At 35.3% G+C, this 17209-nt stretch overlaps 1 protein-coding gene across 1 annotated transcript in view; it reads left to right on the forward strand.

Moving 5' to 3' along the window:
• Positions 1-12528: 12528 nt before the first annotated feature.
• Positions 12529-17209, forward strand: part of LOC116351616 (netrin receptor unc-5-like) — a gene marked incomplete at its 3' end in the record, with an annotated part of 43390 nt that continues 38709 nt past the window's right edge. Inside the window, exon 1 of the mRNA XM_031783741.1 lies at positions 12529-12593. The remainder of the gene's footprint in view (positions 12594-17209) is intronic.

Consider the following 17209-nt stretch of genomic DNA (forward strand, 5'->3'; position numbering starts at 1 on the left):
TGCGTGCGCGAGGAACCAAGAATTGCAATGATAGGGCGATTTTTTTTTGTGGTTGAGTTTGTTGACGTGGAAATAAAATAAACATGATATAATTCAATGGTGTCGTAAACGCGAAGGGATCCCGTTGCTCAATACACAAATGAAAAATAGACGAAAAAAAACGAAGATGCAAGATGAAATTTAAAACAAATATTGGCAATAAATGTGAAAATAAGCCAGTGACAAATCAACGAGAGCGGAAACGAACGAAATGTGCCAACCGCCTTCGAAGTTAATCCGATGAAGTTTTCTAATTGAAATGTTACATTTTCTTGTTGCCATTGTTGTTGTTGTTACTGTGTGATAACGATGGGGAAAAATTAAAGTGTCGAATAAAGTATGGGCTTTGCAATATGCAGAGGGAGAAAGAGAGAGAGAGAAAGGCGATGAAAACTTTTTGACATTTTAAAATGGAATTTTTGCGCTCACCGCCCTTATATATTTAAATCTATAGATGTGTGGAAGTTAATCAGACGATAAGACAAAAAGACAAACTCGAGAGAGAGAGAGAGAGAGAGAGAGAGAGAGGAAAAGGGAAAAAAATGCGAGAGGAAATAGCTAAAAAGGGCAAAAATTAAGTACGCTTACATGGAAAATCCGGTCTCCATTTTTGTGAAATGAATTTTTGTTGTGGGTCAACGGAATGAGTGAAGGTTCGTTGTTATCACTGCAATTGGGTTGTCCGGGTGGAAAGAGCACCGAAAAATTAGAATTATGAATTAAGTTTATGTATTTTGTCATGTTCATCTCGCTTTTGCTTGGCATTTTATTTCTTATCTTGTTGTATACCATTTTTTTTCCACGATACTCGCAAATTATTACCATACAGACTTCGGGTAGTTGAATTCACAGTTAAATTTGGCTGTGCCCAAAATTGAGTAATTTCTTGAAGACATACAGAAAGTCAACAATCAAGAAATCGCCTTGAAACCAACGAGGTATCAACATCAGAACCCATGTTGATAATAAGGTAAAATATGTACGAAAAAAATGAAACTGGACCGAGAAATGTCTTGTTTATTTTCACGTCTGGGTTTTTCTTTGGTAGCTGGAAAGTTTTACTTTTCTTTTGTCGTTGTGAGTCAAACACACAAGCAACGAGAATCGAACGAATAAGAAAATAAATTCAGGGAAAAAAGGGAGAAAATTGATGAGAAATATAAAAGTGAAACGAAGTTCGGTGATCTTGCAAGGAGAGCGCGCGCGCATTCGCGCACACAATATACAATATATTGGATGTGTGTCATATTGCACATTACACACGGAATGTATGTACGCATATTGTACTGCATGTAGAATGAGGATGTTAAACGATTTTTATTTTGACATTGACAATATAATGGGAAAGCAAGCGTCACCATATAAAACTCAATATTAAAGTATTTTTCTCTGTCATTCTGTCTTCCTTATGGCCAACGATGTGGAAGGATGCTCTCGCATAACGAATATATTCAAAGTACATTGGTTTGCAAAAAGCAGAGTATGAGAGATAGAGAGAAACGATCCCAAAAGAGAGGGAAAGTTAGAAAAAGTATGTAAAAGAGGAATGAGCGAAACAAAAAACGATATTCGTCCATGCACATCGAGAATAGTAACATAATTTGCCTTTTTTGCAACAGCACACATTAATAATAGCAAAGACAAAAACAAAGCACAGACAAATGTAGCCAAAGAGAAAGACGGCATCGCCAGAATGATGTACAGCACACGAAATGTTGCAGCGAAGAAAAAAAAGACCTTCTACCCGTTAAAGAAAGGCGCTCACTTCGTCTTTCGTATATATGTATAAACACACACATACGGGAGCATAGTGTGCAATAGTGAATTTTCAAACGCAATAAATTATAAAATCATCCTTCGGGATGAAACTCTGTTGCTTTTTGGTTTTCTATCTCTCTGTCTCTCAAACACACACACACACACACACACACACACACACACACATTCTCTTCTCATCCATGTTCGCTCAATTTTTTGGTTCGAGCAATTTATACAGTTTTTGTTTATATCGCCTCATAGAATTTTGGTATGTCTTTTTTTGTCGATTTTTTCTTATGTTTCATCACACAACCGAACATCACATTGCAGATAGACGAAGAACACGGATGCGTCTATTTCGTTCACATTAAACGACAATTTTTCGTTTTAACTTTTTCCATATATAAGAGTGAGAGTCGTTGCCATCGTTTGTCGTCTTGTTCTTTTGATATTTGTTCGACATCATCATTTTTGAGAAAGTGCACATTTCGTCTAACTCATTTATCTTTCTTTTCTACTTCGTTAGACGATGGAAACCTTTCATTTTTTTGCTCTTCTCTTCGTTGGTTTCTTTAAATTTCTTCTTTGCTTACCATATCATAGACTTGAACGTTGTTTTCATCACCTATGTCCTATTTCATTACGGTATTCGATATTACAAATGGCAAGCAAAAGAGCTTGATGAAGTTGATGAGAAAAGAAAAAAAATGGTTCATTACAAACAAGAAATTCGTGAAGAAAAGATGTAAAAGCACATCATATTTGTGGGTGTGGATTGTGCCACAGTTAAAATGTATTAATCGCTGGCAAAATACGTTTCCGCACCTTTTCGAGACGATTGATGCTGCCAAAGTATATGTTTACACAGCAAGTCAACTGGCTTGGCCGATTTACCGAGAATTCAATGTAAATTTTAATTCGGGTGCTAATGTGCGAGAGTGTCAGTGAAAAAGAAACACACGACATAATTTGACTCTCGTTTGGTGTTTACGCATTCGATACGCTGTTGCAGCATACATCGGTCATCTGGAAAATCGTCACCTCAAGCACTATGTGTCGCATTACACTTCTTCGCACACCAAGCACAGACCAAAAAAAAAATGTTTGATGTTGACATTATCAAAAGAAGACATCAATAGTTCGGTAATTGCGATTGCATCACAAGCAGCATCGTTTATTCATCACGTTGGTCATTGAAGTGTCTGATGTGACTTTTGTTTTGTGTCGCTTCGCTTTTTACACCCTCGTTGCTCTTTCTTCAAACTCTCCTTTTGCTAATGTTCCCTCTTAATTTCATGAAATGTAATGAATGTAGAAATTAAAGGAAACATAAAAATGCGATGATTAGTTACCGAAGTTAGAAGAATCGGTGTTTTCGATTGTATTTAATCGTATAACAAAAATCTGTAAAACATATTCCAAGTGCGGAGAGAAGGAGAATCCCTGAACGTTTTCTGACTCTTTGAAGAAGTTTTAAATTAAGTTTCATTTCTATCTTTGTGAGGATTTCTTTCTCTCTCTCACTCACTCTCGTTCTGTGTCAGTGTACTGAATGTGTGTATTCTTTGTCATTGCTGATTAATTTCTTGTTTCGCCAGCTTTGGAATGTGCTTTGTGCGCTTTAATCGTACTGGATGTCGCTCAATCAGCATTGTGAGTCAGTCACCCTCTCTGCCATTTCTGTGTTGTCATATAGAAAATTAGTATTACGAGTCACCATCATCAGCATGCCCATACTTGTTTGTATGGCGCAGTGCATTGTGCGCTCAGAAGCAAAGAAATTCTTTCTATCTCTCGCTCATTCGCAGCAATCGTTTTCTCTCTCACAGGCAAAAAGTTAAAAGTTAAATATAAATTAAAACTTTTCTATTTTACTTCCTTTGGCAAACACCTTTCTGTAATTTCTGTACAACGACAATGATAACAAGACCCGTAGGAGTGCTGCGCGATAGAGAGACTATAAGAATGAATAAAAACACAATTTTTCATCTCAATTTTTTTTCATCTCTATCTCTGTCGTTGACATCGTCATTCCAACATTTATTTCAATACGTCGAGGAACAAAAAAAAAAAAAAAGGATACGTTTGAAAGTGTCTTGACGCTTTTTTTCTCTTTTAATTTTGTGCGCGAACGATTTTATTTTATTTTTTCGCCGTAGAGGAAACATAAGAAGAAATTAAACATTTTTCGTTGACTGCAGTGATGTGTACCGCCATAGCAGTGAAACGTCATGTTTGACAGCTACTACGCGTACCAGTAGTGTCATCCAGCTGCTGGAGTCCAGCAGCTGTTTTTTCAAAAAGCATCATTCAATAATGATTTTTATTTCTGAAAAACTCAAAAAATCTTCTTTTTAATTATTTTTTTCGGATGGATAAAAATAATTAATTCACGATTTGGTTCAAAATTGGTCATGTTCTAAAAAAATTACATTTTTCCATTCGCTACAAACTGTCCATTTGAATTGACATTTTTGTTCTTATGCTAGCAACTTCAGCAGCTCGATGTGCACATAACAAATTCAGAATAGACATTTTTTATTTTATAAATTGGTTTTATGTTTCATTTTTTTAAGCGGTACTTTTATCCGTGTTAAATGAATAAATTATTGAAATATCTACACTGAAACAAAAAAAATCTTTATTCAGCTGCTGGAGTCGGACTATACATTTCAATCACATTCAAGAGAAGAATTGCAAAAATCAACATTCGGTAACTTTTATTAAACTAAAGAAAATTATATTATTATTATTATGCATTTAAAGTTGTTTAAAATTATTTTAGCAACAAAAATTAATAAAAATCCAGTAATAAATTATTGTCGTTGTTTGTTATAAACATAGATGCGTACTGAAATAGTTCGGTACGTTCATTTGACATATTACAGGTGGCGCGTCGAACCGCAAAACTACGTATTTCATTACTATGTGTACCGCACATTACGCGACCAACAAGCGGATGATGAATTTCATATAACTCAAAGCAAAGAATGCGCCCAAGAATGGTGACAACAACAACCAACAAACTGAAGCGAACAGACAGAAAAAGAATTAAATTGAGTTTCAGTTGGAAATGTTTATTGGATTTGTTTTTCATGCAATACAACGAATAGTGAACGCGCGGGCGCGCTCGCGCACGCACATACATACACGCCGACTAATTGAGAGATAAAAGGAACAATCAAATCAGAATAAAAGTGACAACAACGAGTGAAAATTGTGAACATTTTCTTTTTCTTTTGTTTTTTTCCTCTCTCTTCGTCATTTTATTGATGGGGCGTACGATACACCTTTTTTTTTACCCGTTGTCAAACGTTGACGAAAGTCGAACCGAAATTGAGAATTATTTGGTTGCAAATAAATTTGTCATGAAAATATTCTGCTGAGAGACCGTTTTTTTATCTATTATGTCTCTTTCTGTGTCTTTTAAATATCGAAAACGAAATGCTTTCCATTGTGAGAACGAGGAAGATGAAGTGAATAAAAGTGGAAAAATGAAAATTCCACCAAACGGAAATTGTAAATGAATGCGTCTCAAAATTGACAAATATATGTAACAGACACTCATTTAAACTTGTTCGTGGCACAGTCAGAGGCAAACCTAACGAACCTATCGAGCACAAATCAAATGACGTTTCGCGAAAAGCATAAATGATCACATGGCAAAAATGACTAACAAGAAAAAGGAGTGAGTAGCAAAAAGGAATGAACGAATGAGAAACAAACATTGTAACATTGACAAAACTTGCATGTCTGTATGGTTGTTTTTTTTTGTTGGTTAAATGTAACTTTTTGCCGCTCGTTTTTCGTTTTCGATTCTGTGAGCAGCAGCTCTCTCCTGTAATTGAAATATTTTGTACAAAAGGATTGCGTTTAGTTGATGTAACACATGAATGAAAAAGATAGAGAGCAAGAGCGAGAAAGAGAGATAGAGAGGAAAAGGCAATATGAATAAAAAAAACACACGAACCATTTCCGATCGCTCGTCAACCATCTGGTTCGACTATTGTGTGCCAAACGCTCATGTTCATACCGTGCCCAAATGCACACGCTACAAACGCAGCCCATATGACAGCATCGGTGTAGAGTATCCGTACACGGTCGCTCACAATACATGCATATATATTTTTTCTGCTCGAATTGAAAGGAATAATAATAAAATTTCTGGTCTCACTCTCTCTCAGCCAAGCCATTGAACTAAATGAAAAAAATGCTCAAAAGCAGAACATTCGTTTGGCTTTGCGTGGACTTTTTCATATATGTTTCTTACGTGGTGATTCTCCTGTATGTGCGATGGTTTTTTTTTCATTGCCAAATTGCGCTGACTTCTCATTTGGTATGGGTAAATGTGCGTTTTTTTTTTGTTTTTTTTTTTTTAAGAGTGAAACGAAGAGTTTTCGAGTGAAATAGATACAACGTGTTCCATGTTCTGGGTGACACAAATGCATCACATTCCCAAACATGCACCAAACACACACACACACACAAACTCATGGTAGTCTAATAATACATCTTCTGTTATTACATTTTTTTTGTTCTGTTATGCTTGGTTATCTCCGATTTCATTGCTGATGGTAGTTCAAATGATTTTCAGAGCATATATTTGTGAGTTTGACAGCATAGAATGCTGTATGGCTACTGTTGTTGTCTAAACAACGACAACTCCTGATGACATAACATTCCATAACGTTGCCGATGTCATCGTCAACGCTCTGGTATTACCTCTCTATCTAAGCGACATGCTGAAACAATAGACAAAAGCCGAGGGTTCGAAAACCAGACACCAAATACAAAACGTGCACGATCGACCAAAAAAAAAACACACACAATACGTTCACTATACTCCAAACGAAAAATAGCAAAAACAACAACAACAACATGATGTTTTAATTAAAAATTGGCAATGTGCTGTATTCAAGCTGGAAGGTTGTTGTGGCTTTGCATTGTGTGTGAGTGTTTTTTTTCCTTATTGATACTGCTTTCTAGGTGGATGTGCTTGTCCTTTGCTCATTGAGTTTTTATCGATTTGCGTGTGTAATGTCTCCATCTCTTTCTCTTAAATTCCATATTGCCAAATGAATAAGAAAAAAAAACGAGAAAGAGAGAATGTTGTTCATCGATCCATTGTGCTCTTGAGATTCCAAATGTTTGCGGACAAATTAACGGTATGAAAGGAATTTAATGGACGAGAAGAAGAGATGATCTTAACGCTTTTTGACTATATCTCTAAACAAACACAAATGCAACAAAAGGTGCGCTTGAATAACAATCCAACTCGTACAAATACACGTGAAACAAAAAAAAAACTGAACTAAGCGAAACATTAAACGAGAGAGAATCCCTCGTCGAAATCCAAATCTCTCAATTTATCCGCCTATTTTGTACGAATGTATGCAATGGGTATGCTTTTGTACATACGAAAATTGCAAGAAAATACCATAATTTATAGTTATTTGAGATGTATACCATGATGCAAGAGACGCCGCATTAGCAAACAATGACAAACAAAACAAAATGAAGAGGCTAATAAGAACAAGGCAAATTATAGGTGCAATAAATCAGGTTAACATGGTTCCATTCCCATACCCTGTAATACTTACATGTCTATAGATGTGAATTCACATATTAACGCTATATTACACATACATCCATTGCCGTTGACGATCTACTTTTAAAATCAATTTTCAATGGTTGTGCAAAATGATCGATTCAAATTGAGGAACAACAGAAAACTATACGGTTGAAACAAAATAAGTAACCGGAACAAAAAAGTGCGATTTCATTTCTGAATGTATAATACTTTTAGCACATATTACTTTCCATCTCTTTGTCATTAATTCTATTTACTTTTGGTCTTAAATGAAATTAAACCATTGCAAAGCCCAATTTTTATGGTTTCAGACCTCAATTGTATTACCGGAAGGTTTTTTGTTAAATTTCTTACCGTTTATTCATTTATTTTCGAGTAATTATCATTTTCTTGAAGAAATCTTCATCACTAGTTAGTTTTATAATCCACTCACGCTTGGAAAGATATAGAAAATGCACCAAAATCAACCATAACCAATTTGGCTTGAGAGTTTTGATGTAAATTTAAACCAAAAATTTAAATGCCATTGAATGCTCATCAAACGACCATTTGAAAATACTTTGAACCGCATTCGTTACGGTGATTGTGTTTGTTATGATTATTGGCCAGTGAGCATTTTGAGCGTTAAGGTCATGAATACAAGTACATTTGATATAGATAAAAAAAATAGTTTGGGAAAAAAGGGCAACGCGCTAGAACTACTTGAGAGAATGAATGAGTTTTGACTTGAAACGCGATTTACATATTTAATGGCTTAGAATGAATGCATTACGAAAATTTTCGGTGTTATTTTACACGAGCCGCTATTATATGAGCCAGACGAAAACCGAAACAATAAAAACGATGTCGACAAAGAACCGAATTAGAAATGGAAATGAACGAGGAGATTTAGCATGTAAAACTAGTTCACGGAGTCACACATCGCTAGTTAAGGACGAGTGTGAGAGACAAAGAGAGAAAACCGATTCCTTTATGTGTTTTTTTTTTCTTCTTCAGAATGCAACAATATCTGAACATATTAGTGTGGGCATGTGTGTGTATTCAAGCCATTTTTCTCACACAATGGATTTCAATATGATTTAATTTCATCAAGTTTCTATTTTTCTGTTACCCTCATTTAATACTTCATTCGACATGATCGCATTTATTCAAATCGGCTTTTCATTCCAACTAGTTGCACTCATTCATTTCAACAGCACAATCTCGACGAGCATAAAAAAACGCACGCAAAACAAAACGCACACACACCAAAACAAGAATTGTGCATATGCGTACACCGTTTTTTGGGCACAATGTGTATGTGTGTGAGTAAAAGAGAAAGAGATGGTCGTCGCACATAAATTTCATGGTAATGATTTCAGGATAATACACATTTTCAATGTAATAATCATAAGTATTATAAATGAAATAATGGCACTCAACCAACAACCGTGAATAACCATGGAGAGAAACTATTGCATTCAGAGTGCATGCAGATAGGCGACTTTGGTATTGATATCAACACGCAAAACCTTTTGCCCCATAACTGTTTTAGTAGTACTATTATGCTGAAGATGCTGCAAACGACTGAATAAATTTTCAAATAAAAAAAACGAACTATGCAAAGATGTCATGGTCAGAGAATTGAATTCGAGCCAAAATGTTAAAAACTCTTCTCGTTTCGGAAAGTTTTCGATTCCAGTGTGATGATGGCGGAAACAGACGTTTATCTGTTTCATCGCGTCAGCAAGCAATGCATCGACAGACTGTTTCATAACACATTCACCTTTTCATTCGTCTCTTCAAATTGAGATAGTATCAATTTTGATCATATTCAATCCACGATTTCGTTATTTTTTTTTTTTTGTTCGGTTGTTGTTATTTTTATTCTCTGTTTATTGTTCAACAGTTTATAAAACCGAAATAGATCCAACGATTTAAGCACACTATTTTGTTAGCTAGAGCAACCACATGCACAACAAATCATCCTTGTCTATTTCAATTCGTCTTCGAAGAAGAAGGACAACAACAAAAAAAAATACATATGCGTTTTTTTTCAGTCCTATTTGTCCTAGAGATTTGAGAAACACGGAACAAAATGTGAATGGAAAAAAATTGTTTCGGGTGAACGATGTAACAGAGAAAAGTAAAATATGAAACACAATAACGATCATCGAATGTGAAATAAATGTTGTATGGAATAAAATTCGGGTTGGCCACATTCAATTGGAAGAGGTTGATATTGAAACAACAAAATAACATCAAAAAGCCTAAACGAATCACAAAATGTTGAAATAATAACTCAGAGGGTTAGTTTCAATCGATTTGTATTTTTTTTTCTCTAAAAAGAAAAACAAGTTTTTTTCTCATCTCTCGCTCTCATCAAATGCCTGTCAAAAATGAGAAGACGATCACAACCGTATCATGAAGGGTGTAGTTATAATAATTTATTCAACTCTATTCGAAGAGATTTCAATTTTTTCGATTGATGCGAGCGTGTGTTTGTGAGTGCACGTTTGGGGTGCTCCTGGTCAATAAAATGTGTTGAATTTGTCGGGCAAATGAGCACAGCACGACATTCGATTGATAGTTACGCTCTAATTATTTACGAAATGTGAATATTTTAAAACATCGATGAAGAAAGAGCAGAAAAAAGCGATCATTTCATTTTATAATGGACTAAACGAGTTCTTTTTATATAATCCTAATGATGGTATTATTCAACGAGTAGAATTGCCTTTGTTGCAAATGAAAATAACAAATCAATTCTAGCGTAATTCAATGTGCTGTCTCCTATCTGTTTGATTCCATTTGCACAAATGAATCAACTCATTTCACAACTTAAAACTCTTTACTCGTCGTCGAAACGAAAAAAAAAGAGGAACGAAACAGCGATAGAGATGATGATGATGATGATTTGATTGTTGTTGCTACTGCTGCTTTAATAGCACTTTTCATAAGTAATTCATTTTCCACGTAGATGTTTTGTGTGTGTGTGTGTGTGTATTTTTGTACATTAACTAAGTAAATCATTGTGCAAGGGGTTATTTTAACACAGAGATTTTGAATTAACATTTTACGGTGGAAATATACATCGAAAATGTTTTAGTTTATGTGTCACTTGAAGAGTCAATTTGATTTTATCTGCATTTGTTGGCAATGAAGTTTCAGAGAGTATCCGTCTTTCGAGTATTTGTTTGTGTGTATGCACTGTGATCCGTCCGTTTTCATTGCATTTACGAATATATGCTTATGGTTTCTGCTATTTACGTAATGAATTGTATCCATATTATTTTTGGTGAAAATGGCTCGATATGTTTGTTGCACATTCTATAGAGAGAGAAATAGAGTCGAAGTGTGCTCGGAAAATGCTTTTTGGAGTGCTAAAACGACCGACTTCATCAAGAGTGCCATACAGTTGCCTTTCTGTAGAAAATCGACAGTAGCTAATACTGTTGCTTGTGTTGCTTTTCTGCAACATTGAAAGAGGATGATGTATGTTGTGTTTTTACCCTGAATTTCTCTCATACATTTACGCACACAAACTGCATATTGTGCAATTAAAATGCTATTCAAAACCGCACACACAAACATTTGGCTTGAACGATTTTTCATGTTGCACATTTTCTCTTCGTTCACAATTTTTGGTGTCATTTTTTTTTCTTCGTCCGTGTATCTCTTGGAAATTGTTGACCAAAAGTCTGTCCGGTACAAACAATTTCAATGGTGAGATTCGAGCCGTTTGTCCAATGGAATATTGTCGGACGATTGGTGTTAGATTCTTATTTTCTTTTGCGTTGGGCAAACAACCAAAATTTTTTGGTAGAATTTGTAAACAAGCAAATTAAAACTAAAGATCACACATCAAAAAGAGACATGCACAATATTGTATTGTAAATGTACACCGAAACATGCCACATGGAACATTATGATGACATTTAGCATCGACATCAGCATAAAACACAAGCTGCTACAATTGGTGTACCAATTTTTCGGTCCTCTCTCTCAATTTTTTTAAAAAATGTTTCACAAGAACGGCGTGCATATGCCGTTCTGGGTGTTGTGCTGTTGCTATTGTATGATTGATTTTTCGGTGATTGTTAATTGTAAAGTAATTTCATCTGTCATTTATATAGACCGAAAAATTACTACACGACTTCTTTGGAAAATTATAAGTTAATTTAAAATGGTTGTAAATGACATTGCAGCTCAGATGTTTGATTATAACAACCGAAATGCGTGTGAAGGGGACAAAGGGAACTATAAAAAAAGACGTAAGGAGAAGAAATATTTCTTGACATTATACAACAACGCAATGAAGCGAAGATCGAACGATGAGGTTAATCTTTTCCAAAACAACAGAAAAAATTCTCATGAGAATTTCAAAAAGTCAGAAAAGAAGTCTTTATAATTGCTTGCATGTCGGCAGTCGATGCTACATTCTCTCTCAAACCAATAATAATAACATAAAAGACGATGAAAATTAAAAAAAAGAGTGCATGCATTAAATGGCCTCAACGTTGATGGAGTGTCGAAGTATAATAAAAATTTATACATATCTTTTTTGTACATCGAAACAATCGAAAATAGACGAAATTGTGGAGAAATGTCGTCGTTGTCGCACGGAAGAGACAACAATTACTCACACTCTCAATCTTTGAATATGTCAATGAATGACAAACGTAGAAGAAAAAAAACAACATTGCTGTCGTCGACTGTCTGACAAGGAAATGAATTTCGAACATTTATATATGTACCCCTCCTAAAAAAAATAACTGAAGAAAATTAATGAAGCACCGTCTTCGGAAGAACATGAAAAATGAAAACTAATTGAAACAATGTCCATTTTCATTTGTCTTCGGTGTTTATTTTTTATATGTTTATGTCTTCGATTCAGTTGAAACTGAATTTTGGTTTTGGGAGGTTGAGACTAATAAGTGCCTTCAAAGTATAACCATTAGATGTATGTTTGTTACACATTCCACATTCGGTCGATCGTTTCAGTTGCAATCGAATGCGCAGCTATACGGCTTCCAAATTTTCTGAATGATACAAGCATTTGCGTGAATATCTCTGCCCATATAATTACCAAGTAAATTTCTCAATATTTTTTTCTTCTCTCTTTTCCATTCTAATATTTCTCTCATTTCAATTACATTGCAGATATTCCGTGGCTTGATTTGCCTGTTTGCCGATGATAAATTGGGGATATGGAAACATATGTGCGGTAAGTAGATTTTTGATCATGCCACATTAAGTGTTATATTCGACTAAATTATAATTATCTAGAAGAAAGGAAAAAGAAGAATAAGAAAATGACAAAGAATAAGATGATGACGAGTATAAAAAGAAAGATGAAAATTAAAATATGTTTGGCTTTCAGCGTGTTTCCAAGAGAGACAGAGGAACAGAGAGAGAGAGAGAGGCAACGTCAATTTTATATTGCTCCCACATCATTTAATGTTCTCTAGAGTAGTTAGAGTAGTATGGCATCTTATCGACGAGTCATTTGCTTGCTTACGCTTTTAAAGTCTAAAACCCTACAAGGAGAAGTTAATTTCTAAATGACTTTATAATTAAAGACAAGAATGCACTCACGAAACGGAATCCGTATGGTAAGAATCCGAAATTGGGGAGAATGAGAGAGAATACGTGAACTGGCGCAAGGAAGTCAGTTGCCAGATATACACGGACCACAATATGTGTATGTGCTGCTGTCGATTGCACAACATGGCGCATTGTTATTCATTTGAAAAAAAAAGAGCGCGCGCGGTCGAGACAGCAATATGAAGCCTGCACAATGCCAATCCAACTCTTAAAAAGTGATGTTAAAATTTTATGATTGGCTTGGAATGACTTGAAACAAAAATAATTACATTTGTAAGGATCGACTTAAGAAGAAAATTGAAAATAGCAAAAAAAAACTATAGAATTTTTAGACGAAACGACAAATTCAACTTAACTAGTAAACTTCCGATGTGTGTGTGTGCATTTGCAAGCAAACGCAATGTCAGCCACGAAAATCAAGGGAGAGAATAATTTCAATTGCGTAATTTCCATCCATTTAAATGAATGAAGAATTTCAGTATATGCGTTTTCTTTCTCGCACTTTCGTGTATGTATGAACATTTTCATTTCAAATATTTATAATTAGCTTGATTTTCACATTTTCGTTGCACCGTTTTCCATTTTCCATCATAGCCGAAGTTTTTTAATAACCTTACCCGAATAGGAAATCTCAAAAATGCCAGATATGCTTTGGCAGCTGCTCAACGGGGAAATAAAATTGTGAAAAAATACCAACCAGCCACTATATAGTAAATGCGCACACCAAAAATTCACTTCGTTCCATAAGAAAAACTATTAAGAACCGAAAAAAAAAATCAATAAAGTACATTTAGCTGCTCGGAAATGGAGTATGATGTGAGGAGCACATACATAACAAGAAACAACAACCTTCTTCAATCTAATGCATCTGATTACCGTTTCCTTTTTTCAACGACACTAAATCTTCGAATATTACGAACGGAACGAGAGAGCTGGAGTGTTAAAAAAAGGAAAGCGACCATTCACGTTTTAATGTGAAACGTATTTGATTTCGTATCTAGGCGCCATATCACACGTCGGTGCTTGAACAGAGCACACATTCGAAGCTGCAAATGAATGCCATCTTACAATTGATTGGATCGATATATATATATATATAGCAATCGCACGTAGTATATACGCTTTTTTGCTTTCCATGTTCGAATTTTAGTGCCGTTAATCGCATCAATTCAATTATATATTTACATAATTTACGCGCCAGTGACGCGCACACTTTGAATGAAGAATAAAAGAGAGCGGCATTAGCAGGAAGAAAATTGGAATGGAAAAAAGAAAGAAATCGAAGATATCGACGATGGCATTTACAATATTCTCACCTTTGGTGCGTTGATTTCCAAATTGCGATTTTCGATTCGAATTTGGTGCCCAGAATATTGTTAGGGCCAAATATCGAACAAATGAAATGTCTAAAATAAATATGTTTGCTCTCGACGACGTCAATGTATCATTGGAATTTATGCAATTTTCGATTTCGAGCATTTTAAGCATAAACTTTGCTCGTACCATTCATTGCACACACACATACATTGTGATCCATAAAAAGTAATAAATGAGTTCAGATGAATGTTGTTTTGTGCTATTTCTCTCTCTCTCTCTGTGTGTGTGTGATGCTATTGATTTGGTTGCCGCGCTTAAATTCACTTAAAGTCATTCAGTTTGATTACCTCGATTGAATGAGGCAAAGTGGTGGAATGGCAAGTACACATCCATTGCATGTTTCCGATGTTTATTGTTTCGATTTTTATTTAGTTTGGCTTGAGTATGCTTTGAGCATCGGCAAAATAGCATAAAAGATGGTAACCACGAGACCGGCAATTTGTGAAGGAAAGACTGAGACAGAAAAAACGAGCAAAATTACATTACACCTCTTAATCGTTTTTGTGTGCTTTTCTTCATCTCCCCCTGAACGTTCTCGCTTTGACTTTGTCGCTCTCTTTCTCCGTCATTCGGCGTTGTTGTCGGTAACGTATTTTTGCACAATAACATTCAGAATCAGTTGCTTGGCATCTCCGGCATCTTTTGTTATTTATATACGGTTTCGGTGCGTATTCGTCCGCATTTTCTAATGACGACGTACATTGAATCACATGGAATGGCATTAGAGAATTGAAAGGTACTCGAATAAATTCCAAAGCAATACCTATATGTGAATACGAAATAGGAATATGTAAGAATATAAAGGCGAATGGCTGAAAAAGCTCAAACAGAAAATAGAAGCAATACAAGCAGCAGCAGCAATCGAGAGAAAAATAAAAATGAGTGAAGTGAAAAGCCGAAGTCGACGCTTTTACGTGGGGCGCGCACACATGCATTTTATAGAATGCCATATTCCACCGTTACCAATGCAATACAATGAATTGTTAACAATGAAAATTCGCGTATTTCTCGTGATTTCCTCCCGCCGCATGTTCATCCTATACATTCAACATCCAAAATCCGGCCTCTGATGAATAACCGCCATACAAATACATTATATTATGATAAGTGTGTGTATGCATGTGTATGGTGGATTCACTTGCTTTTGCTCATTTTTGTCGTCGCTTGTGTACAAATGTTCACCTACTTCGAATACATATGATATTGCTTTGGTTGTCGTGAGAGACGACAGTAAAATGCAAAATTTTCCGAATTTCATTCTTCTGTATAATAAATGTGAATAAATTGTTCTGCTATTGTTTGGGGGCGCTTTAATTTCGAATGTTTTCCGTATGAGAGAATTTGAGTGCGCGCATTTCATATCAGACGAAAAAAAACCCAAAGCATCTTTCAACAGTGGCATTGGCATGAAACACAGCAAAGTTGAAACGAGTGAATTCTATTGAATATGACTAGAAATTTCTATTGGTTTGAATGAAACCGATGAAAAAGACACACACGCAAACACACACACACACACACACACACACACACAACATGACATATCCAATTTAAAGTGATTTCTAAGCTTCTTCTCTGTTATTTTGTCTTCTCTCGGCCCCAGAAGTTTGGATGCAAAGTTTAATATTTAACCCATATTCAGTTCCATCAAAGCCTTCCATGCTTTTCAAAAAAACCACAATCATTTTTATTTACACTTTTTTCTTTTATTCGAACCCTTATGATTGCGAGCGGAGCACATAATGACGAAAACATTTTTGAAATTCATTTATCAAGTTATGCGCTTTTGTCTGCTCCCCTCAAAAAAACGTCTCTTATTCACAATTTTCAAATATTATTATTTGCGTCTACTGTAATTCCTTTAAATTCTTTCTTAACATATACGCAAGTACGCACTTCAAAACATTTTCTCTTTCGATAATAAAATTCCATTCATACGTACCTGCAGTGAAAATGTCACCGAATGCTTCATTCGTCGCATCGTACTTTTTATTCATACTTTTATTTGTCATAATAATTAACTCTCAATGGCAAAAATGCGGTTTACATTTATTGTAACAAATGAAACCAAAAAGAAATATTTATATTGATTTCGGTGAGCGAAAGCGTGCATGGCATTTATGAAAATGGATATAAACGATGCGAAGCATAATAACATTTTATGTGTGTCGAACGCGAAATTTTTTCCTGTGCACTGAGTCGCATCGTTTTTTATGGTGTATACAGCACGCACATTTGTCACTTTACCATCTCAAGTTCCATCACATAAAAAATCTGTTTCGGCAGCCGTTGTGTATTGTCTTTTGCGCAAATATTGGAAATATCAATTGTTACCGAATGTATATTATCGTGAAAAAAAAACGAACTCATCCTGTCGCTGTTGCGAATATTAGATTTAGAAGAGAAAAAATCAACCACAAGTGTCGCGGGTATTTATTTTTCTTCGTCTTTATCGTCGCCGCCGCGGTATCGTCGTCATCGAAGCGATTGAATCAAATTTGAGTCAAACCAAAGCATAAATTTCCGTGTAACATACAATACTTAGGTAATGTACGTGGCATATTGTGTTTTCAAAACAAGTGTTTTTTTTTTTTATCTCACTGTCTCACTGCCTGTGTGGTTGAACGGTTTAAAGGAACACAGTAAAAATGATGTGAAGTGAGGGGCCAAAGAATAGCAGCACGATCGTGGCGGCGATGATATACTCAAGACGATTGAATCTGTAGAACGCGCGTGACCGCGTTGCTATCAAACGTAAATTCAATAAACTTATTGTTCTATATTACCTTTGGTTTCATCCGGGTGCATGATGAAAATATACCAAAGAGGAACAGAGAGAGCACGACGCTGTCAATCTTA

This window comes from Contarinia nasturtii, unplaced genomic scaffold, assembly GCF_009176525.2.
Source record: "Contarinia nasturtii isolate CC-2019 unplaced genomic scaffold, AAFC_CNas_1.1 Cnas_scaffold_5855, whole genome shotgun sequence".
Lineage (NCBI taxonomy): Eukaryota > Metazoa > Arthropoda > Insecta > Diptera > Cecidomyiidae > Contarinia > Contarinia nasturtii.